A 25,806-nucleotide genomic window follows, 5' to 3' on the forward strand; every position below is an offset into this window, starting at 1 on the left:
TGAATAACATATTTTATTTCATCTCTAAGCAAGAAAACGTTTATATTTTCACTCATGTTACGCATTCGTGAAAATATAAGTTTTCTTGCTTCTCGATGAAATAAAATATGTTATTCACTCTAAAACGACAAATATCCTCTATATATCGAGATAACCTCACCTCCGACACCCAACGTTTTATTCTAATATATATTGGTTATATTGTTTTCTCGGAGGAGGGGTGGGGTGGGGTAGGGTAGATGTGTGGGATTTATACGAAACCTGTGACTAAGATTAGAACATTGTGTTCACACGTTCCAATATATACGCTTCTATAAGTTCTAATGCTAATTATTTTATATTAATATATAAATCTTTATATACACATTTCTGGCCAATTCTTGCCTTAAAGAATTACTTTGACTATATTTACGTCTTTTTTTTTTATTTTCACTTTACACGGGAATGTTTTTTAATAACCGCTGTGGATGAATGTTGTCTAAATATTGACCCACACCCACGTACTTTACCTGCGTTTACCTGAGCTAATTTTACATTAAACTAAACTTCAGCCATATCAGCTCCTCCGACGTTCGTGACCCAGGTGAACAAACAAAGATCGTCTATCATGCTTTTGAACCTCTTGACTAGGAGGGGGATTTCAACGTATACAATCATTACTTACCTTCATGCAAACAAAAACTTCATTTAGCACACCTATATACGATCTCACCTGTAATTGGTAAGATCAAAGTAAACCGCTTTGTTCACGTCGCGGTTGAGTGAATATGTAGAAGATAGACAGGTTATTAAATCACCAGGTATATTGGTTGAAGAAGATAAACATTGACAAATGGAAAAGCTTTTTGTAAAATCGGGAAAAACTAATTGGACATGTGTTCATGTTTACGTTATTTCGCCGTCCAACTACGACGCATTTCTCAGTTACACTTGACGGACCGTAACGAACAGAAATCAGGGGACTACTTATAGAGTAAAGAGGCGGTTAATTGTAGGAGAAAAGTGTAGGACCCGGAGAAAACCCACGAGGTTTGGAAGGTGACCCTCCTTGCATACAAACTTCTGGTCATAACGATGCCATCTGACACGATTTAACACGTTAGATCACTCTTTTGTTCTATTATTAAATGCATTGACATGATACTTTAGCTTTAAGAGGAATCTGGGGGACCCAGAAGAACCCACGAAGTTTGGAAGGCGACCCTCTTTGTCACATACAAGCTTTAGGTCATAACGATGCTACTTGACACGATTCAACACGTTAGACCACTCCTTTGTTCTATTATTATTACCGGTAAATGCATTGACTTGATAAACTTCTGGTCTCTGGTCGTATAAAGAATTCATATAAAAGAGCTTATTGTTAATTAAAAGGGCACCGTAGTTCAAGATCAAAGAACAGGATTTGATAGGTGCAAACACTAACCACAAGTCAACCATATCGCTGATTATTGTCACACAATATGTCGGCAATTAACAGTTCATTGGTTAAACAACAGCTTATAACTGTCACGGTTATTGAATCGGGGTAAAATGGCGATCAGAAAGTGAGAAAACATTTCGCACCGAATCTGTGAACCTAATGGATCTAATGAATGATTGATTAAGTGGAGGCGTTAATTAAGTTACGATAAAATAATGTAATTAACTCTGTCTGGTCTTGATAATTGGGTTGAGGAGATAGAAACCGACGATTTCCATAAATGGTCAAATGGTGAATCGTCTGGAAAGAAGATGACCCACCAGCTCTTGTCACGACAGCGAATTTTAATACCGTGTTTTAAAGTAACATTTCAACATACAAGAACTTTTTTGTATGTTTTTAACGTCCAATACATTACAAATGAGGACGGAGGGCCTGACAAGAAGAGCTGTCTAGTATTTCGGATGGTGTGAAAAATTCCCGTATATATCTTGGCAGTTGAAAATCGATATAAGAGTAAGCCATAGTGCCGCTGCCTGGGGAGAATGCCCCTCATAGCACATTGTATGGCGTATGGCCGGCTTCATTAGCCCAGTCGGAGCAGAACAGTAGGATGTTAAACCCTATTTCATTTTCATTACGCATGAAGGAGAAATAAAACCACAAACACATGGATGGCCGAATGGTTAGCACGTGCGCGCTGTATCATAAAGTCTGTCATTAAGTCAACTGGCGTGGTTTCGATTCCCCTGTTGTACGTGACAAGGAGTAGGGTCGCCTGTCCAACCTCCTGTGTTTTCTCCGGGTCCTCCGGTTTCCTCCCACTGCTAAAGACCCCTACGCGCATGCGAATTATGGAAATAAAATTGAAGCATTATGTTAGTTCCGAAATGACCTAGTTTGTGTTGAGTGGACGTTAAACCCCATTTCTCTCGAAGCTCGACACTCTAAGACCACTATAGGCCATCCCAACCCTCCAACGCTTGTTGTCTTAACGTTAGTAATTAATATAAGGAAGTTCACGTGCCAGGAATGACGACCCTATACATCGCCATGTTAATGGTTTCAGACGATTACAACACGGATGTCAAATTGAAGTGTTAACCCCTTGACCATCTCACACCCTTCAACATCGAACAAAGACAATCGTTGTATAATGTGTTAAATATTATGGTCGTATACAGCAGGTCATTTATATAATGGCTTAGTGCTAACATATATTAGATTCCCCGCTTGTACGTGACAAGGTGTAGGGTCACCTGTCCAATCTCGTGGGTTTTGTCCAAGTCCTCCTGTTTCCTGCCACGGCTAAAGACCCATACAGGCAAGAGAATTATTGAAATACAATTGAACCATGTGTTAGTCACGAAATGACCTACTTTGTGTCGAGTGGATGTTAAACCCCATTTCACTCTTTAGTTCAGTATATATGGAAGCAGACCACCAATTACTTTCCCTATCTCAGCTAGTACCCTTGTATGTAGATCATTCTTTCAATAATAGTTTTCCTCCCCCAGTCTTCACCCCCTCCCCTTTCGGTCGTTGACATTCGTTATTCGGCGGTAATAAGATATAGTTTTAGAATATCGTTTTCAGATAAGATATAGTTTTAGAATATCGTTTTCAGATAAGATATAGTTTTAGAATGTTGTCTTCAGATAAGATATAGTTTTAGAATAATGTTTTCAGATAAGATATAGTTTTAGAATAATGTTTTCAGATAAGATATAGTTTTAGAATAATGTTTTCAGATAAGATATAGTTTTAGAATAATGTTTTCAGATAAGATATAGTTTTAGAATAATGTTTTCAGATAAGATATAGTTTTAGAATAATGTTTTCAGATAAGATATAGTTTTAGAATATTGTCTTCAGATAAGATATAGTTTTAGAATAATGTTTTCAGATAAGATATAGTTTTAGAATATGATCTTCAGATAATATATATCTTTGAAGTATATGTATTACTATTTAGGCTTTGTATATCGTCTAATCACTTTAATTTCCTTTTGCATATCTCAAAAATAATGTAAAGGAATTCTACCAAGGCAGTGGCGTTAGCCAACACTAATCGTTTAAGAGTTATCTCTGTGTGTGTAGGAGGGGGGGGGCGAGTGGTCCAACGCATTCGCTTTAGATCTTAAGATCTGACATTGTGTCAAGTGGCGTGATGTCGATCCCTCGCATGTTTCCAATCCTCCCACTGCTAAAGACACCAACTCGGAAGCGAATTATTTAAATACAAATGTACCAGTCTCGAATTTAATTTGTTTGTGTGGAATGGACGTTAAACCCCAGTTCATTCTCTGAGTTTGTGTTGACACATAAGATGAAAAGATACGTGGGACGGAAGTGTCACCTGTTAAATCGTTGAATAAAGACGGTGATTGTTAATATGTTAAAAGCATTATGACATATTACGATTATTTACATGTTTGTTGAACTAGACTGTAACCCACTGTCAGTATTATACAACATTACGTCAGTAACAGCTCGAGCTGACAACTCAACAAATTCCCAGGAAATAAACATTGGTTACTAAACTAAGTAAATAAAATACCCAGCAAAAAATAGAATAAACAGTGTATACAGGCAGTGGGTTGGGAGCTATAGTGGTCTACATTTCGGGACTAACATATAGTTAAATTTTATTTCCATAATTCGCTTGCGAGCAGATGTCTTTAGCTGTGGGAGGAAACCGGAGGACCCGGAGAAAACCCACGAGGTAACGAAACCACGCCACTTGACCGAATGACAGACCTTGTGACCTCAAGCGCAAGTTATAGTATTAATTATAGTGGCAATTGCTTTATTACATGATAGTAACAGTGTTGACATTGAAATACATGAATATATGCGAGTCATCTTGCTTCTTCTGCTTGTTGTTGTTGTTGTACCTAGTGTTTAACTTCTGCTTCCACTGAAGATGATATCGCAGACAATTAGTTGTCTTATTTTCATATTTATTATCTTAGCGCACGCGCAGGGGTCTTTTCTGTGGGAGGAAACGGGAGTACCCGGAGTAAACCCACGCGGTTGAGAAGGCGCCCCTATCTCCAACCCACATACGATCACGACAGGGGTCGAAACCATAACCGCAAGCCAGAGGTGACCAGCCAGCTAGAGGTCGAAGAATGACACTCTAGACTACTTGACCCCCCCCCCCTTTTGTGCTTTTGAACAGTCTCTTTAAAGTAGCTAAGTCTCTAACTAAATATCATCCAAAATCTTCGACATTGAAAACACGAATTATTTGTCAATTTAAATCAACTTTGATGGTGTGGTCTTATTTTAAGAAAAAATAAACATTTTACCATTGGTACACGAATCGTGTACCATTATGCGTTTCAGCGCCATTTGTAATAAGGGAATCAAAAAACGAGGCTAGGTATATTCCACATATTCTTATCTGGAGAGCATTCGCAATAAATAGTAAAGGTGTAGACTGGAATAACCAGACACTAGATATTGCCATTCGATTAAGTCTTCTGGCGTATTTCGCCGAAAATAACTGATTAGGTATTACAGTGGAAACAGAAACGATTGAATGTAAATCAGTTTATATACATTCATATTACATTATTATATGGGTTGCTACCCGTTTGTGTCAATTTCTAGGTCCCAAATATTAGCGATTTAGCCCCTTTTAATACAAATAGTTCACCGCGAAATGAATTATTGTCTTGTTTGTCTCTTTACAGAAGACATTAAAAAGAGGATAAAAAACACAATTAAACGAAATATGGAGAAATTACAAAGCACATGGAACGTGTTTTTAAATTTGTTATCCCTAAAATAAAATCCAGATCACGCGCGGATCAATCATTGGGTAACAGATGCATCATTGTAACATTCATGTCCAAACAATTCAAATTGTAACATTTTAAACAATGTCTGCCGTGCGAGAGAATCGAATCGGTCGTTAAAACATAACAATCACATGTTGACCGACATGCTGTTTTTAACAATGGTTGTTGAGTCGGGTTTAATTAAAAACAAATTGTCTCTACACGGGGTCAATGGTCGTCCCGATCCCCAGATTTTCCGACAAAAGACTGCGATTTAAAAGTGGTTCAGAGACGATTATAAATGGGCGACATTCCACGGTGTGTTTTTAAGTCGCTGAAATTGATCAGAGATTAAGTCACGGACAATGGGTCGTTCTGATGATTGATTACAGCAGTTTTAACCTATGACATCATTTTACTCAATCTTCCAGGAAACATGAACTATGTCGGGTAAACAACTAAAGTGGGAGACGGGAATGTTTAAAGTAGCTAAGTCTCTAACTCAACATATTCAAAGTCTTTGACATTGAACATACGAAGTATTTGTCGATTTCTAGTAGCTAAGTCTTTAACTCTGTACCATCCAAATTCTTCGACATTTAAAACAGGAATTATTTGTCAGTTTAAATCAACATTGACCTGTTGATCTTACCTGGAAAAGATGGGCCTCTGATATCTAATATTTAAGACAAAATAAACATTTTAACATTGGTACACGAATCGTGTACCATATTGCGTTTCACCTTCAGCGCTATTTGTAACACGGGACCCGAAGAAAGTGGTCAGACATATTCCACAAGTCATGTCAAACGGTTGGAGAGCGCTAGATCGAAGACGGCCCTGCACATATGACGTCATGATGTGGATTGTGCGATAGGGTTAGGGTAAGGATTGCACTTCGCCCAGGGTTAGGGTTAGCGCTAGCCCTGTTTCCATCTCGAGACTTTGACGAAATCTGCAGGTCCTAACCCACAATCCACTTATGACGCCATATGTGCTAAAATGTGCAGGGCCGTCGCCGATCTAGCGTTCTCTCACAGCTAAAGACCCCTACGCTGAAGCGAATTATTTAAATAAGTTGAACCATATGTTAGTCCCGAAATGACCTAGTTTGTCGAGTGGACGTTACCCCCCCCCCCCTTCTCTCTCTCTCTCGTGTGCACGCCAACACGTCACAATCACGAGACCTTGGTTTTCGTCCTGTCCGAATGACTAGACATTGTTAATTGCCAGGCCCCCGTACTGAACGACTGATAAGGGGGAACCCGGGGTACTTTTTGGTAAACACAGGGATCGAACCCTTTACGTCCTGGATAGTAAGCCAGCGCGTTAACCACTGAGCCACAAGTCACCATGGTCCCGTACAGGGAACGGACAAACTTAGAATCGCCGTGAACATGGTATATGATAGCTATATTATAATTTACTAGAATATTGGCCTTCCATTTTACCCCTTATATTTGTGCCTCTCGGTAGAGAGTCTAGTCCTCTTAGAAATAACACATTTTTATCAAAAACACACACAACGTTCGCCCTGGCCAATAATGGATCTTTTCGTTTCTTTAATGTAATGACACGGAGCTTAACGTCCTGCTCTTCTGCGCCGACTGGGATAATGCACATGGGCATACGCCATATAGTATGATATGATGAGGGAAATTTTGCCCGGGCAGCGGCACTACAACCTACTCTTATATCGAATTTAAACTGCCATGGGATCTTTTATGTGCTCGCCAATGTGCATACGGGACCTCGGCGTTTCGTCTCATCGGAACGACTATATGGTGTCTCTTGCCAGTCCGGCTCTCCTGCACCACCAACGCAGGGATCGAACAGGGGAACTCCATGTTAGCGAGCCGACGTCTTACTCACCGAGCCACCGTGTATCACGTTTCCTTTCTCAAATAGGTTAACTGAATTATTCGTCAAAATATTTACCCAGCGATTAAACTGGGCCTTTTATCTCTCGCTTTCAATTTAAAGGCTCTCCTCATATTTCTGTTGACACAGAAATCAGTGTTTGTGGGATGGAGAAAATGACCCGCCATTGACATTGTCCTATTGATGAAATATTTTATCAGAAAATAAATCGCAGTTAACCGAAGCGAATCCATGTTAACCAAACAAAATTAAAATATATAGTCGCCATAAACCGCCATTTTGATTCGAGGTGGTCATTGTTCTGTCGACTCAAGTTACAATAAATTCGACATTAAGATGTTCGTGTTAAGCGAGATGGTATTTCACAGTGACTATAATCTCGATTGATGTATAGATAATGTTAATTGTCCATCAATAGTATATTAAATTAACCCTTTAAGTTTTATGATTCGTGTTAAAATGTCTCTATAGTAATTGATGGTCAGGTATACATAATTATCTCATGTCTATAGGGTCACGTGTTTTTACACTACTCATATCAAATTTAAGTTGTTTATTGACGGAGAGAAATGAAATATGGGGTTTAACGTCTTACCTTTTTGCACCGACAAGGCTATAGAAAAGTTGGGCATATGTCATACAGTGAGCTATGAGATACAGTTTTCCCAAATATTAAACATACATTATGACGTCACATTAATAATGATGTCATAGTATTAAACATACATTATGCAAGAGCTAAATCTGTCTATTGCAGGTCTTTCTTTAGGCCTGAAATGTTATCTAAATTATTAATTAGACATTAATTAACTTATCCAGACCATAATCTAATCTAGATGGCATCGCTAGCCTGCGATCTTAAGTGGATTGTGATCCGATTTACTGCATAACTTTCCTTCTCGATTAAACGATTAAATAGATAATCGAGACTATGCTGTTTAACGTTCTCATAGTGGATCAATTCAAATGAAATTTTCAGCAAATTGCCTTTACGTTATCTAGTTTTTAACTATTATAGTGAGAACTGCCAACTCGTTATCGAATCTCCCATAATGTTTCTTTAAGGATTCTTTTACGTTCGATCCTAATCATCCCCTTAAAAAATCCAAATCAACTGACATTTTTAAAAGTAGGCTTTAAACATATCTGTTCCTGTTACACTTTGGAACCGAAGATCAATCATAAACTTTTCAAGAGCACTAGGGACCTTGTTACAAACGTGCAGTGATTCTCAATCTCTGTGTCGTGACAAACAGGTGTGCCGCGAGATCTTCCTAAGTGTGCCGCGAAATTTCGAACGGCACACTAAAAAAATCCGAAAAAACCACGTGAACCTAATTGAATATTTACTAAATGTCCACTGATAAGTTCATAGTTTGAACCATTCTATATGTCTATAACTAGTCTCTGTCTACGGTTGTCTACCGTATAGGTCTTGCCATGTTTTTATTTTCCAAAATTCAAATATTTTTCATGCTTATTACGCCAGGTGTCCTGCTATTGTATCATGTGTTCCAAATTGTGCTGTTGTCAAAAAAAAAGGTTGAGAACCACTGCTATAGTGTTTGTGTGTGCTATAAATTTCCGTATTATTATTCACACCAACGAGTATTATGTACATTGTAGTATGGATGAAATGAAATGAACTAGGGTTTAACTTCCTACTCGTCTGTCCCACCCGGGCTATGGCCTTCCCTTAAAGATGCACTATGTAAGAGCTAAACCACACCACGCGTTTAACCATTCGGCCACCCAGACCCTTGTTTTCAAATAAAAAATTAAAACCAAGTTAAATGGACAATAATGGACACTCATGTACATAAAATAAGATAGATGCATACTTCTCTAAGTGTCAAAATGCCACAATTAATGGGTTTTTTTTTGTTTTCATTTATAATGCATAAAATGTGTAGTTTGTCTTGTGACTTATCACCACTTGTTGTCGGTAGTTTGTCTATTGGTCTATTTAATGTGTCGGTCCATATAATCTGTCTATCGGTCTGTATAATCTGTCGGTCTGTATTATGTATACTCTATCGGTCTATATCGATCGGTACAATCTGTCGGTCTGTATAATCAATCGGTCTGTATAATATGTCGCTGGTCCATTAAAGTAACACTGTGTTATTGGCGTGTTTCGCTAAAATATCAAATTCGCACGCTAAAATGTACTCAGATAAATTTTTTAACAATGAATTAAGAAAAGAAAATCAAAATGTTTAACATATCTTTGTAAATACTGAACCGGATTGAACTGGATATCCTATTAGAGATTCATCTTTCACAATATTGCAATGGATTCCTATTGCGCTAAGATGGGGTTGGATGGCTGAATGGGTAGCACGTGCGCGCTGTATCACTAAGTCTGTCATTGAGTCAACTGGCGTGGTTTCGAATCCCCGGTTGTACGTGACAAGAAGTAGGGTCGCCTGTCCAACCTCGTGGGTTTTCTCCGGGTCCCCCGGTTTCCTCCAACTGCTAAAGACCCCTACACGCAAGCTAACTACATGCATTGGTTGTTCAAATACCTCAGAAACGTGTGGTGCGAATCAATGTTTTTTTAGTAAGTGTAACTTTGATGATGAATGGTCTTAAACAAAAGGAAAAATCGAATTGCTTCAATTTGATAGATTTAAAATGGGTGACAACTCTGAAGTGTGGTGTTTTGAAAACTCGGTCCCGTGCAGTTTATTTCGAGTAGCGTTTCCTCTCAGTACTAAAGATCCCTAGCGAATTATTGAAATAGAATTAAACCATATGTTACTCCCGAAATGATTTAATTTCTGTCGAGTGGACGTTAAATCTCTCTCTCTCTCTCAGGAGAATAAATCCGCGACTGTAAACATCCTTCATAGATTTGTTTATAGCTGAAATCAAAGAGTTACAGAGTATTAGATAAACATAGGATACTAAACCCTTGTCAGTCTTAAACATCTTTACGTGTTTTTAATGTCCCGTTTTATCCGAGAATGTAATACGAACCGTATCCATTTCTAATTCAGCCATTGTTGACTATTATACACGTACTTCATTGAACATTGTGTGTAAATCTTTTTTATGGGTACTTAAAACGGTAGCGGACCGGGACAGTGACGCCCACCCCCAAAACAGCCCTTACCCATTTAGATAAAGATCCTATCAGTAGCCTATATGAGTCACTCTAGTAGTCAGCAAATTCCAAAAGATTATTCTCAGCCCTCGCTTGGACTCGAACCCGAAACATTTTAGTCGAAAGTTTTTTTTTATAGTGCCCAACAACTCGATTTCCGCGGCTCCCTTTTATGAAAACATCCGATCATTAGCGGATCCAGTACCGGGTCGAGATTAGTGGGACACGGGCATCGGGCTCACCATAGCTCCCACATCGGGGGAAGCACAACAAATGCCCGACGCGTCAAATGCAGCTTAACTCCGATTGGCCTTGATAGGAGAATTGTGAATTAAAGTTTTAACGTGAATATGATCGTCTCGAATTCCGTGTTCTCACGAAAGAAATTGATTGATTTCCGCCAAGTAACGTTCAGATGATGATTTTTCTATTTATCAGTAAGGAACGGGTTGGTAAGGCCACATGTTATTGGACCAAGTAATGAAGGGAGGTAACTCGATATAAGAACGCATGGCCCTATGGATGTAGACCACCATTAATTTGTGTCGCCAAAATACAGAATTTTGTCTATATTCTATCAGCTTCGTTTTATCAAAGTACTTTTATTCCCATATTTGCAAGTTTAGTTACCGAAAACACACACACTTCAGTTTTTGGGCAACAAGGATAGCAATTGTTTGTAATAAACTGCATGTCAACTTCGAACTATCAGAGACACTTTGTCCAGCAGGATACCAGTCAAAGTCAAAAATTCAGCAAAATTCTTCCATTTAATAGTTTTTTATTTCCTAAACTTGCTAAAACTTGCGAAAGGACACTCAAACATGCTGATTTATTGATTTATAGTAAAATAATTTCTACCATAATTATATAATTAACTTACAACAATTCTACTATAATTATAAACCTATAATTATAAAATTAACTTGTAGTATTTCCACCATAAATAAAATATTAACTTAAAAACATTTCTACCATAAATATAAAAGTAACTTTTAACATTTCTACCATAAATATAATATTAACTTAACACATTTCTTCTATAATTAGAATATTAACTTAAAGCATCTCTCCCATAATTAAAAATATTAACTTAACACATTTCTTCTGTAATTAGAATATTAACTCAAAGCATTTCTCCCATAATTAAAAATATTAACTTAACACATTTCTACTATAATTAGAATATTAACTTAAAAACATATGTACCATAAAAGAATATTAACTTAAAACATTTCTACTGTTATTAAAATATTAACTTAAAACATTTCTTCTATAATTAGAATATTAACTTAAAGCATTTCTCCCATAATTAAAATATTAACTTAGTACATAACATTTCCATTATACATGTAACATGTAATAGCATCTAACATTTCAATTATAACCAGCATATATCTTTTACATCATAATTAGCATATAACATTTATGTGGCATTTAGCATCATTCCCTTCATAATCAGATTCCAGCAGTTTTGTAAACAGTTCTTGGTCATTTTACAACCAAGACACAAGTTCCTCTAAGTTCAGATGTTAATTTCCAGACTGGAATAGAAATAAAAAATATAGGATTAAAAAGATAACAAGGGGTAAAATGCATCTCATAGATTAGTGAAAATATGTGAATAAATATGTACAAGATAGACGGAGCCACTGTTGCTAAGTGAGTAAGCCGTCGGCTTACTAACCTGGAGGTCCGATGTTCGATCCCGGTGGCTAAGTGGGTAAGACGCTGGCTCGCTAGCCTGGAGGTCGGGTGTTGGATCCTTGCATTGGCCGAGAAAGTATATCCAGATTTTGTGGCATGGTTCCCCCTTGTCAGTGATGCAGGACGGAGGGCTTGACAAGGACAGCTGTCTAGTCATTCTGGTGAGACAAAAAAACGAGGTCCCATGTACACATTGGTGTGCACGTAAAAGATCACTTGACAGTTGGAATTCGAGTAGGCTGTAGTGCCGCTGTCCGGGCCAAATTTCCCTCATAGCACTCTGTATGGCGTATGCCTGTCTTCATTAGCCCAGTTTGCAGCAAAACAGTAGGACGTTAAACTCCATTTCATTTCAATCCCGGTGCTGGCCTGGGAAAGTTTCAGAGGGCCTGGCAAGTTACAATGTATAGTCGTTCGGATGGGATGTAAAAGAACCCTTGGCAGGTGGAATTTGATATAAAAATAGGCAAAAGCACTGCTGTCCAGGCCAAATTGCCCTTCTGCAGTTTTTGAGCACATGCACTTCCTCAATTTAGCAAGAGCATTGTCGCCGCTGCAATACATTGTATACGTCCACATTCCTGCTTTAATTGATATCGTACTTTATAAAATGAAGAGAATAAAATAAAAAAAGGTCTGCAATGACTGTGATATGACAAGAGGCAAAGAAGGCTAAGTGTTGGGTTTGTTTTGCCAAATTTACAGACTAAATATTAACAAACAGGTGGATGTGACATAAGAAATACATATGCCAAGTTCCGAGACGATCCACTAAGAATTGCAGTCTGTAGACAACACACAGTTTTCAAGACCATCCATTAAAGAATTGTTGTCTACATATATAGGTGGCAAACAGACATATAAAAATTGTGCTTCGCTTTGCCCCTGTGGGTCGGACACTAAAAACTACAGGGATCATACTTAGGATAAAAGGAATAAGTGTGCAATGATTCAAGGCGATCCGTTAAGAATTGCAGGCTGTAGGTAACAGACACATGTAAAAAAATGGGGGCGTGGCAGTGTCCCTGGGGATCGGCCATGCACCAAAAACAATAGATATCATCCTTAGGGTATAAGTAATACGTATGCAAAGTTTCAAGACGACGCGTTAAGAATTGCACAGACACCCCCAAACACAACCCCCGTAGACAGGGGTGCCGGCATTATGAATGTGGACGTATGAAAAAGAATCATTAATTTGCTCCCATTCATACTACAGATTAAACTGCATTAAAACATATCTATATCTAAAAGAAATTGGAATGTTGAAGTATGCCTGGACAGTAAGGTTTCTGCTTGAATTCCAACAGTAAAGGATTCTATCATGTGTACATGCATGGACAATGTACTTCTTTTCGTACCATGCGAACAACTAGACACATTTTCTGTAATCATCTGGTGTGTATTAAATTATAGGAATCGTACGGACTGGAGTTTGTTTGGTAAAATTTGTAGTACATTACTTTGAAGAGAGAGTGAGAAATGGGGTTTAACATCCATTTGCATAAACTAGGTCATTTCGGGTCTAACAAATGGTTCAATTTTATTTCAATAATTCGCTTGCGCATATGGGTCTTTACTTTAGCAGTGGGAGGAAACCGGAGGACCCGGGGAAAACCCACAAGGATGGACAGGCGACCCTACTCCTTGTCATGTAAAACCCAGGGGTGGATCCAGGATTTTCAGAAGCGGGGGGTCATGTTCCCCCCACTTGGGAGTGTGAAGCCCGGCCTTCAGTGGGCAGACTGACGGGCAATCAACCAAGTCACCAACCGGCTCGTTTCGGAGTAAATTACGACGGGGATCACTACCATTTTTAAGTATTTTTGTTCTTCTTTTCCGCAGGTATATATGGGGAAAACAATTGCCATCGCAAAAAATAGGTGTGTGTGGGGGGGGGGGGAGACTGGATCCGCGCTTGAATCTGGGGGATCGAAACCACGGCAGTTGACTCAATGACGCTAACCATTCGGCCATCCAATCACCCACAGTACTTGAAATGCATAAAGTTCCAATCTAAAATATTGATTGTAATAAGAACCATTTTTATGTTTTTATTTTCATGTCGGAAATGAAACATTTCTCATTGAAAGCATAAAAGATCAAGTAAAACTGTTGACCTACCTATTAGTCTTCCTGTTAAGAAGTATGAAGTGAAATCAGCCACACATCCAAATAAACTAGTACTTAAACCCCTTCGTTCTCGATACAAAAGGGGTTTGTTCCCCCACTAAAAATGTCACTGCGGAAAAGTGTCCGTTATAGTTACATCTTGGACAACAAAGTTAGGAGGACTCAGCTAGCCTCTTCTTCAGTTCCATTAGAAATATTTTTATCCAAAAGTATCGGGCTACATGGGGCAGGAGTCGGTTGAACAATGCTTTGAAAACCTTCATCATTTTGGTCATCTGACGAGGTTGTTCGTGGCCTTTTACTCTTCATTCCACTGCAGCTATCACTTCCTTCGACAAATCCAAAGAGTTCTCGTAAAGCATCTTCTTTGATTTCACTGGTTGAGAAATTTGACAGTGGTAAATCTGGCAGATAGCTACTACGTCTCTTATCATTTCTTTCTTTTGAACTTTAATCATTTGGACTTGTTTGATGATTTCAACTGTTGGGGCATCTTTTAAGAGCTGGGCAGAACTTTTAATATTGCTTTGTAGCTGGTGTAATATGCCCGAAAAATCATCAGACAATGTAGTCAGCGTTTTCATGATGTCATCGTGTGTCTTTCTGCACTCATCTTTTATATTTTGTCCGAGTTTTTTTGTAGCTTGGATTATCCTGTCAACTTGTGTATCAACATCTTTATAAACCATTTTGGTCGATGTTCTCAATTCCGTTATGTTGGTTTTGATTGAATTTACGTACGTCTGACATATAGGAGTTTGCCATTCTAAGCCTTTCTTTAGCTGCCCTAGTTCTACCATCATTGTTTGACAGAAATCATGTAAACTCTGAACTTCGTGATCCTTGTGTGCATTTTCTATACATTCAGAGCAGACGACTTCTTGACAATCGATACAGTATTGGTCTAGGTATTCTGGTGAGTGGTCAGGACAGCACATGTCACTGGTGCTCTTTTTTGTAGATTTGTCCTCCACATAAAAGTTAATTGGGAAACCCTTGGCGCCATTTATAGGGACCATAATTCTTCTTCTACATATTGGACAGCTATATTTCTTACTACCTGGATTGGTGAGGAGATGTCGATCGAGACAGACTTCACAAAATGTATGAATACAGTGAATAATTTGTGGTCTTTTGAAATCATCAAGACATATACTGCATTGTTTCCGATTCTCAGCCATCTTTCATATTCCAGAGTCTAAAAATACAAAATATTTACATTATTTCAGTAATGGGGTGTTGGGTGGCCGAATGGTTGACGCATTGCATCATAAGGTCTGTCATTGGGTCACATGGTGCGGTTTCGATTCCCCGCTTGTACGTGACAAAGAATAAGGTCGCCTGTCCAACCTATTTACATTATTCCAGTAATGGGGTGTTGGGTGGCCGAATGGTTGACGCATTGCATCATAAGGTCTGTCATTGGGTCACATGGTGCGGTTTCGATTCCCCGCTTGTACGTGACAAAGAATAAGGTCGCCTGTCCAACATATTTACATTATTTCAGTAATGGGGTGTTGGGTGGCCGAATGGTTGACGCATTGCATCATAAGGTCTGTCATTGGGTCACATGGTGCAGTTTTGATTCCCCGCTTGTACGTGACAAAGAATAAGGTCGCCTGTCCAACCTATTTACATTTTTTCAGTAATGGGGTGTTGGGTGGCCGAATGGTTGACGCATTGCATCATAAGGTCTGTCATTGGGTCACATGATGCGGTTTCGATTCCCCGCTTGTACGTGACAAAGAATAAGGTCGCCTGTCCAACCTATTTACATTATTTCAGTAATGGGGTGTTGGGTGGCCGAATGGTTGACGCATTGCATCATAAGGTCTGTCATTGGGTCACATGGTGCGGTTTCGATTCCCCGCTTGTACGTGACAAAGAATAAGGTCGCCTGTCCAACCTATTTACATTATTTCAGTAATGGGGTGTTGGGTGGCCGAATGGTTGACGCATTGCATCATAAGGTCTGTCATTGGGTCACATGGTGCAGTTTTGATTCCCCGCTTGTACGTGACAAAGAAAAAGGTCGCCTGTCCAACCTATTTACATTTTTTCAGTAATGGGGTGTTGGGTGGCCGAAAGGTTGACGCATTGCATCATAAGGTCTGTCATTGGGTCACATGGTGCGGTTTCGATTCCCCGCTTGTACGTGACAAAGAATAAGGTCGCCTGTCCAACCTATATACATTATTTCAGTAATGGGGTGTTGGGTGGCCGAATGGTTGACGCATTGCATCATAAGGTCTGTCATTGGGTCACATGGTGCGGTTTCGATTCCCCGCTTGTACGTGACAAAGAATAAGGTCGCCTGTCCAACCTATTTACATTATTTCAGTAATGGGGTGTTGGGTGGCCGAATGGTTGACGCATTGCATCATAAGGTCTGTCATTGGGTCACATGGTGCGGTTTCGATTCCCCGCTTGTACGTGACAAAGAATAAGGTCGCCTGTCCAACCTCGTGAGTTTTCTCCGCGTCCTTCATTTTCCTCCTGCTGCTAAAGATCCCTATGTGCAAGCGAATTATTGAAATAAAATTGAACCATATGTTAGTCCCGAAATGATCTAGTTTGTCTCGAGTGGACATTGAACCCTGGGAGGAAACCGGAGGACCCGGAGAAAACCCTCGAGGTTGGACAGGCGACCCCATTCCTTGTCATGTACAACCGAGGATTCAAAACCATTCGGTCATCCAACCCCCTAAAAACAAAGCCAAACGTCCTTGACACAGGTAATTATTTAGACTGGTTTCCAAATTGCCAGGATATAATATTGAACACTAGATATCTATGACATACATAACAGAGTTTTATTGAAACAGTAAAACAATAATAAATGATATCCACTGCTAGTTTCTAAGAATCATTGACACATCACTTTGTTTAAATTTGTTCCATAAGCCACATTTAAACCCCAGACGGGCCCAGATGTTTAACACCCCTGATGTAGATCCATCTTTTGATAATAATACTTTATCTCCCTCAATTTTCTGTCGTTTTGCATGGGCATTTTTTGTTGACTTTTTGGTCTAGAATCACAGCACAGTATTTAAATTGCCATTCTCTGCCTGGTTTTTGTGAATATTCACGGATTAGAGACGACAGGATCAGGGGCGGATCCAGGAATTTTTGCAGGAGGGGGTTTACCAGGTTCCTGAGACAATGTATCCGCCCCTCCTCCCGCATGGTCTCTATCGTCATTTTGGCGTATATATACATACACATTGAGCTTTTAAACAGAAAAATTAAACACCTCGTTTAACGTCAATTTTTATTATGAACAAGCCAACAGTGAGGCTGATGTCCCCCGCCGAGATCCCCAAATAAATAGATGACACATGTTAATTAATCGCACATCTATTTTTTTCAAAAGTATCAAGCAATCAAACTGATTATCAACTATACACTAAGTCTCACCACTCTCTATCAGATAGAATCAAAGTTATCTTGTCCCAAAGCATCGACCAAGGAAATTGCTTATCTCTGCTTAGCTTTAGCTCGATATGTTAATCATTAAACTCAGTCAAGATGAACATCTACATCAAGTTTAAAAATTCTAGCTCAATTAGAAGCAGAGTTGTTAGGTTCCAAAGTCTTGACCAATCAAAATGCTTATTGCTCCTTAGCCTAAGCAGACAATTCTCATCATCGAACTTAGTCAAGGTATTGATGTAATGAAACTATACACCAAGTTTCATCACTCTCACTTAATTAGAACTAAAGATATCGTGTCCCAAAGCATCAACCAATCAAATTGCTTATCTCTACTTACCATAAGCAGAAAATGCTCATCTTCACCCTCTATCAATGCATTGACCTCATAAACACCTACACCAAGTTTGAACATTCTAGCTCAGTTAGAAGGAGAGTTATTGTGTTCCAAAGTCTCGGCCAATCAAATTGGTTATCGCTCTGCTTACCCTGAGCAGAAAATGCTCAATATCAAACTTAGTCAAGGTATTGATGTAATGAAACTATACACCAAGTTTCATCACTCTCACTTAATTGGAACTAAAGTTATTGTGTCCCAAAGCATCAACCAATCAAATTGCTTATCTCTACTTACCCTAAGCAGAAAATGCTCATCTTCACACTCCATCAGGTATTGACCTAATAAACACCTACACCAAGTTTGAACATTTTAGCTCAATTAGAAGGAGAGTTATTGTGTTCCAAAGTCTCGGCCAATCAAATTGCTTATCGCTCTGCTTACCCTGAGCAGAAAATGCTCATTATCGAACTTAGTCAAGGTATTGATGTAATGAAACTATACACCAAGTTTCATCACTCTCACTTAATTAGAACTAAAGTTATTGTGTCCCAAAGCATCAACCAATCAAATTGCTTATCTCTGCTTACCCTAAGCAGAAAATGCTCACCTTCGAACTCCATCAAGGCATTGACCTAATAAACACCTACACCAAGTTTGAACATTCTAGGTCAATTAGAAGGAGAGTTATTGTGTCCCAAAAAGTGTGACAGACAGACAGACGGACGAACAGACAGACGGACGAACCCATTTTAATAGTCCCCTGCTTTCTTCGAAAGGCGGGGGACAAAAACTCTTAATCTTAAATTAGTTCAGTAACAAGAATAATGTTTGCTTACAGTGAGTTTATAGTGGGATAAACAACAGGAGGAAACTGATCCGGCATGGTTCCCCCCTTGTCAGTGATGCAGGACGGAGGGCCTGACAAGGACAGCTGGCTAGTCATTTGGATGGGACAAAAAAACGAGGTCCCTTGTACACATTGACGTGCACATAAAAGATCCCTCGACAGTTGGAATTCGATATAAGAGTAGGCCGTAGTGCCGCTGTCCGGGGAAAATTTCCCTCATAGCACACTGTATGGTGTATGCCCATCTTCATTAGCCCAGCTTAGGAGCAGAACAGTAGGACAGTAGTATCAAGCGTCAAATTCAAATCCATATCCAACAAAAATATGGTTAACAGCTGATCAATTACAAAAAAACAAGGCATTGACCTAATAAACACATACACCAATTTTGAACATTCTAGCTCAATTAAAAGTTATCGTGTCCCAAAGCATCAACCAATCAAATTGCTTATCTCTGCTTACCCTAAGCGGAAAATACTCATCTTCGAACTCCATCAAGGCATTGACCTAATCAACACATACACCAAGTTTGAACATTCTAGCCCAATTAGGAAGAGAGTTATCGTGTCCCAAAGCATCAACCAATCAAATTGCTTATCTCTGCTTACCCTAAGCGGAAAATGCTCATCTTCGAACTCCATCAAGGCATTGACCTAATAAACACATACACCAAGTTTGAACATTCTAGCTCAATTAGGAAGAGAGTTATTGTGTCCCAAAAAGTGTGACGGACAGACAGACGGACAGACAGACAGACGGACGAACCCATTTTAATAGTCCCCTGCTTTCTTCGAAAGGCAGGGGACAATTAATACAATGAGATTGTGATTCAATTTCATGGATGCAAAGCATTAATTGTGATATCAGATATTATCATTATTTCATGCTTTGAGTGCCCATCCTGTCCCACAACTGATGATAAAGGATAAAGGATAAAGCACACGGCCGAGAAACTTTTCTCATAAAAAGTGTTGATTTACAAAAAATATTATGTACCTGAGCGGGGTGGGGAGGGGGGGGCGACCCCCCACATCCCCCCTCTGGAACCGCCCCTGGGATAACAGTGCTAAGAGTTTAGATATGATGGTAAATTGTGTATCTCAAAATTTCAAAGGTCACTCTCATTCATACAAGTTATGGTGTTAAGACATCGCCAGGGGTTGCCCAGCCTGTCATAGAAAGTGTTGAGACCAAAAGACAATTTGGGAAAAAAATTGGACCTAGGCAAAGAGACCAGAATTAACATTAAAGTCAAATGGGGAAATTAATGGTGGTCTGCATCCTATTTAACTCCAAGTGCTTTTTAACTTGGATTATCCCCCATTAGTCTTCAGGGACTTTCATGTAAAATATAATTTTGTAATCGCCTCTAACCTGCGATTTACCTGTTTACAGATACTGATAACAAAAAAATGATCTTTCACAGGCATTTAGTAACTGGATAGAGCAATAAACTATAACACATACTTATGGAAGAACAATTACTGATTTATTTAGGCGCCGTTTCGAAGAGTATTCTCTCAAAGTTTTCAAGCAAGTATAACAGTAACAAATGAAATCAAAATGAAATGGGGTTTAACATCCTGCTGTTCTGCTGCGAACTGGGCTAATAAAGATAGGCATACGCCATACAGTGTGCTATGAGGGAAATTTTGACAGGACAGCGGCACTACGATCTACTCTTATATCGGATTCCAACTGTCAAGGGGAGAGAGAGAGAGAAATGGGGTTTAACGTCCACTCGACACAAACTAGGTCATTTCGGGACTAACATATGGTTTAATTGTATTTACATAATTCGCTTGCGCGTAGGGGTCTTTAGCAGTGGGAGGAAACCGGACGACCCGGAGAAAACCCACGAGGTAGGACAGGCGACCCTACTCCTTGCCACGTACAACCGGGGATTCGAAACCACGCCAGTCGACTCAATGACAGACTTTATGATACAGCGCGCGCACGCTAACCATTCAGCCATCCAACCCCCAACTGTCAAGGGATCTTTTATGTGCACGCCAATGTGTACACGGGACCTCGGTTTTTCATTCTATCCGAATGATTAGACAGCTGTCCTTGTCAGCCCACCCCCCTCCTGCATCACTGACAAGGGAGAATCATGCAGGGAAATCTGTGTGAACTTTCTCGTCCAATGCAGGGATCGAACACCATAACAGTAACAATATGTAGGGCAATGATATATAGACAAGCAGTAACAACAAATCAGAAATGTGTAGGACAATTATATATAGATAAGCAATAATAAAAAATCAGAAACCATGCATGAAAACAACAAAATTGAAAGCAAGATACATATAAAGGATTTGCGATATTAGTCATATTTTATCTTTTTCATCGTTTTTCCATAGGGAGGAGAAATAAAATCTTACTGAAAGTTAGAATATACACAATGACATTTCAGATACGCTATTTGTTGATAATGACCCTCCAATTTATGCCAGTTAAGGTGATTACTTTCCTCACCAAAGACTTGCAACAACAACTGAGGCCTGTCTTTGCCTATTTAGTGGGTTGGGTGGCTAAATGGTTAACGTGTACACATTGCATCATAACTCATCATATAGGTCTGTCATTGAGTCAAGTGGCGTAGTTCGATTCCTCACTTGGGGGGTTGGATGGCCGAATGGTTAGCACATGCGCGCGCTGTATCACACGGTCTGTGATTGAGAAATGAAACCACAAACACATGGATCAAAACCTGAGGTGTCCGGACAGCTAGAACTTGGATGGCTAAATGGTTAGCACGTACGCGCTGTATCATAAAGTCTGTCATTGAGTCAACTGGCGGGGTTTCGATTCGCCGGTTGTACGTGACAAGGAGTAGGGTCGCCTGTCCAACCTCGTGAGTTTTCTCCGGGTCCCCTGGTTTCCTTCCACTACTAAAAACCCCTACCTGCAAGGGAATTATTGAAAAAAAAATTGAACCATGTGTTAATCTCTCTTTCTCTTCACCTATTTTTCAATTGGATCTGGAGGGTAAATTTCACAAGTCACAACTGTACAGTCCTTATTGTGGTATACTAAAATGAGGGCTAAAAGATAGGTTGCCCGGCAATAAAACATATGCCCACAACAGTCCATACGCCACAGCAGTCCATAAAGGCTGCCATAATGTGAATTGTGAATCTTAATATAATTCAAAAATTCAAATAGTTTTCCAACATTCACATTATTGGACAATAGCTCTATTTTCAAATTCCTTTAAAATCTATATATTTTTAAATTACTTTAAAGATACATTATAGTGAGAACTGTCAGCTCTTCATCTAATCTCCCATAATGTATCTTTAAAGTCGACAGATTCGAACATCGCTTACAATACTTCTCCCCTCTTCAAAGACTGATGGGGTCTAGCCTATTATACCATTTTTAAGTGTGCATAAAAACTGAAAGCAAATTTTATGATAAATACATAAAATACCTGGACCAATTTTGATAAACACTACTTTTGTTGGAATAGGCTTACTTACACTATACTTTCAAAATGTACTGACAGACAGCAAACCCTGAGGGGAGCAGTTATTGCTCAGAAATTTGTTGTCATTCCTCATTGGATCGGTTGTCATTAGTCATTCAGATTAGGGAGTCCCTGGTTTTTTTATTCACTTCTCTACTTTCAGTTTCATTTTAAAATTACAGTAATTACATGTACATGTACGCTACACATCCACAAGTAAATACGTCTTTTCTATTGTAATTGTGTAATTGTTTGAATATCTTTTTAGGATAATCATAATGACGTGATTTAATTTATAATTAATCTTTGGTGACAGCGAAACAATGCTAGTTGTTTCGACAACTAATTAATTGCCGTAGTAATATAACAATTAATATCCTTCTTTTATAATATAAACTAGTCTAATGATGTCATGATGTTTAAGTTGATTTTAAAATGGATGGTCTCCCTTTTTAGTCTTCAGAGTACACGCAAAATATGGTTTTACATTGTCTGGACTTTCATGTAGAATAGAATTTTGTAAGCGCCTAACGTACGATTTAACTGTGCACAAATACAGATAAAAAAAATAAACAATAATTAATAATTTCATGAACTTTGAATCAACCGCAATCAGTGAATTACTTCCCTTTAGTTTCGGGGTCCTGATGCACTGAATGAGAACTGCAATCAGTGCAATGATTCCTTGCGATAGAAAGTTTTCCCTACTACTAGTAGTTAGGGTGGGACGAAAAACCGAGGCAACCTTTAGGTTGCACACGTTTTTGTAGAAATGGAAATTATTCTCGAATTGACCAAAATATTTTTTTTGATCAAAGGCAGTAAAATAGGAGAACGCTGAATCGACTTCTTAAAATGTAGTTATCTCCCCTTGTCCATTTCATACCTAGATTATTTGTCTTTTTTTTTTTTTGTCTTTTTTTTGAATAATCGTTATAATTAATATATACAGGGAGTAAAAATTGAAATGAAATGAAATGGGGTTTAACGTCCTACTGTTCTGCTCCGAACCGGGCTAATAAAAACGGGCATACGCCATACAGTGTGCTACGAGGAAAATTTTGCCCGGACAGCGGCACTACGGCCTACTCTAATATCGAATTCCAACTGTCAAGAGATCTTTTACGTGCACGCCTATGTGTATCGGGACCTCGGTTCATACCATCCGAACGACGAGACAGCTGTCCTTGTCAGCCCCCCCCCCCCCCCCGTAACTAGTTTATCCATATATCCGTTGTATAATTTAACGATTTATTTTATGATAGTGCTGTATTATTTTTATTTTTATTTCTTAAATTCTCATTTTGCTGTGTGTGCTCTTTTCTTTTCCTTCAATCTATTTTTGTTGTCTTGTATGAGCTATTTGGTTTATTTTGAATTCGGGGGCTTGGTTGGCTGAATGATTAACGCATGCACGTTGCATCATTAGGTCTGTCATTGAGTCAAGTAGCGTGGTTTCGATTCCATGCTTGTACGTGACAAGGGGTAGGCTCACTCGTCCAACCTCGTTGGTTTTCTCCAAATCCTCCGGTTTCTTCTCACTGCTAAAGATTCCATAGTGAATTATTGAAATAGAATTAAAATATGTTAGTCCCGAAATAACCTAGTTTGTGTCGAGTGGACGTTAAACCCCATTTCTCTCTCTCTTATTCTGAATTCGTTGCATTATTTAATCTTGGAATGGCTTTTAGTAATTGGGACATAATCAAATAAAATACTATTTATGGATAACAATTACTATGGTTTAATACACTGGACATTTGAACAAGATTTTACATGCAGACTAGTTTTAATCTAAGTGCCTTAACGTCGATTAAATTGGGTGGGACGTCGGAGATCTTCGCCGTTCGGTAAGGAAAAACTTTAAAGTGATTTGACTTTTCAGTTACATCAGAATAGGTCCAGTTAGATTTCATACAAAATTTGAGACATACATCTCAATCCATCGCAGAGATATAGACACGTTTAAGATTCTGTACGAGTCGTACCCAATACTTTACTATAGATTAACCAGTTCCTGGATTTTAGAGAATTAGCCGAGTCAAGATTTTTTTAAAAAATGTAAAATTGATTTAATTGAATTTCTTGTTGAAAGTTATATTTATTCTTTGATGCTGTATTTTAAGGGAAAATGAATGTAAGCAGATGAAGCCATGACTGAATAAACGTGAATATATTTACCCTCTCTTCCATAACACCCATTCATTTCTTCGTTCGTTCATTTGACTAATTTTTAAAAACATTTACTAATGGAATAAATGACTAACTTTTCAAAATATGGAAATACTTCTTTTCCATTTCCAGCACCAACGCCATTTTTTGATTTGCCTTTTAGGCAGCACCAACTTCGTACGTAACTAACGTACGAAAATTAATTGGTAGCTAGCTTTTTTTCACTTCTCTGCAAGTAGAATGGGTCTGTGGTTCAGATTGCGCCAACTTAGATTTTTGTTTTCCGGAATAATGGTTCATTACCACTTTTAGCTGGAAAATATATGTAATTAATTTCGAACAATATAATACACAAATTAAAATGGATAAACATCTGTCAATTGGATTAAAACAAAAAATGTTGATTTTATTTGATTTGATGTGTTCGTGTGTTTTGAGGGCTGAAAAATTAATATATTGCTTCTTATTTCTTGGGGGATAAATTAATTTAAAAATTCAAAATTACTTTGTTACCCTACCTAATGGCATTTAACTCCAGATTGTGAACTTTGGAATCCTAAACAAACTATACTCCACCAGACTCGTCGTTATTTATTTATCAAGATGCCAAAAAAAATAATAAAAAAAATAATGAAAATTTAACTGATTTGGAATTAGCATCCTTAGTAGTTAGTGCCCTTTAACAAACTTAAAATGTTTTGTATATTTATCAAAAACGCAAAAAAAAAAAAAAAAAAAATAAAAAATACCCCCCCCCCCACCAAAAAAAAAATGATTTGGAATTAATATCATAGTAGTAGTGCCACTTAACAAACTTAAAACGTTTTGTATATTCCATGATGCGATTTTTAATTTATATGTATTTTTAGTTTGTTGTTATTTATTTGAGATTAGTTTTATAGATATCTATTTACATGTTTATATATGTTATTGTACATCGTTCCGGGGGAGGCGGGGGTGGTCTAACGAGGTCGCCTGCATAACTTCGTGGATTATTCCCCGGGTCCCACGGTTTCCTCCCGCTGCAAAAGTCCCATTCTACACGCAATCGAATTATTGCATGAAATTGTACAATAGGATAGTCCCGAAATGTGTCGAATGGTCAGTACAAATTCGCCTTATTCAATTAACAGAAAGTATAATGTTCACGTAAAAGTCATTGGATTTCGGGTACTTTATTTTGCCGACTAGAAGGCAAAATATTTTTTTTTTCCAAACAAGTAAATATTAATTTATATTTTGTGCTCACTTTTACCCGAAAAATCTGTTTGCCCTAACTGTTTGTTGCTTCGCGGGGCAGTTCTCTATTACTTCTTATTAATAAATATATGTTAACGATCTGCCTTGTGCATTAAACTGGAACTTTATGCATGATATGGGATGTCACGAACACAGCTGGTTCTTCATTATTCAATATTACATACATCACAATTGTAGATTTATGTAAAAAAAAACAAGCCAACAGTGAGGCTGATGTCCCCCGCCGAAATTGCAAAATA

The sequence above is a fragment of the Patella vulgata genome, chromosome 9 (genome assembly GCF_932274485.2).
Source record: "Patella vulgata chromosome 9, xgPatVulg1.2, whole genome shotgun sequence".
NCBI classification, from domain to species: Eukaryota; Metazoa; Mollusca; class Gastropoda; family Patellidae; genus Patella; species Patella vulgata.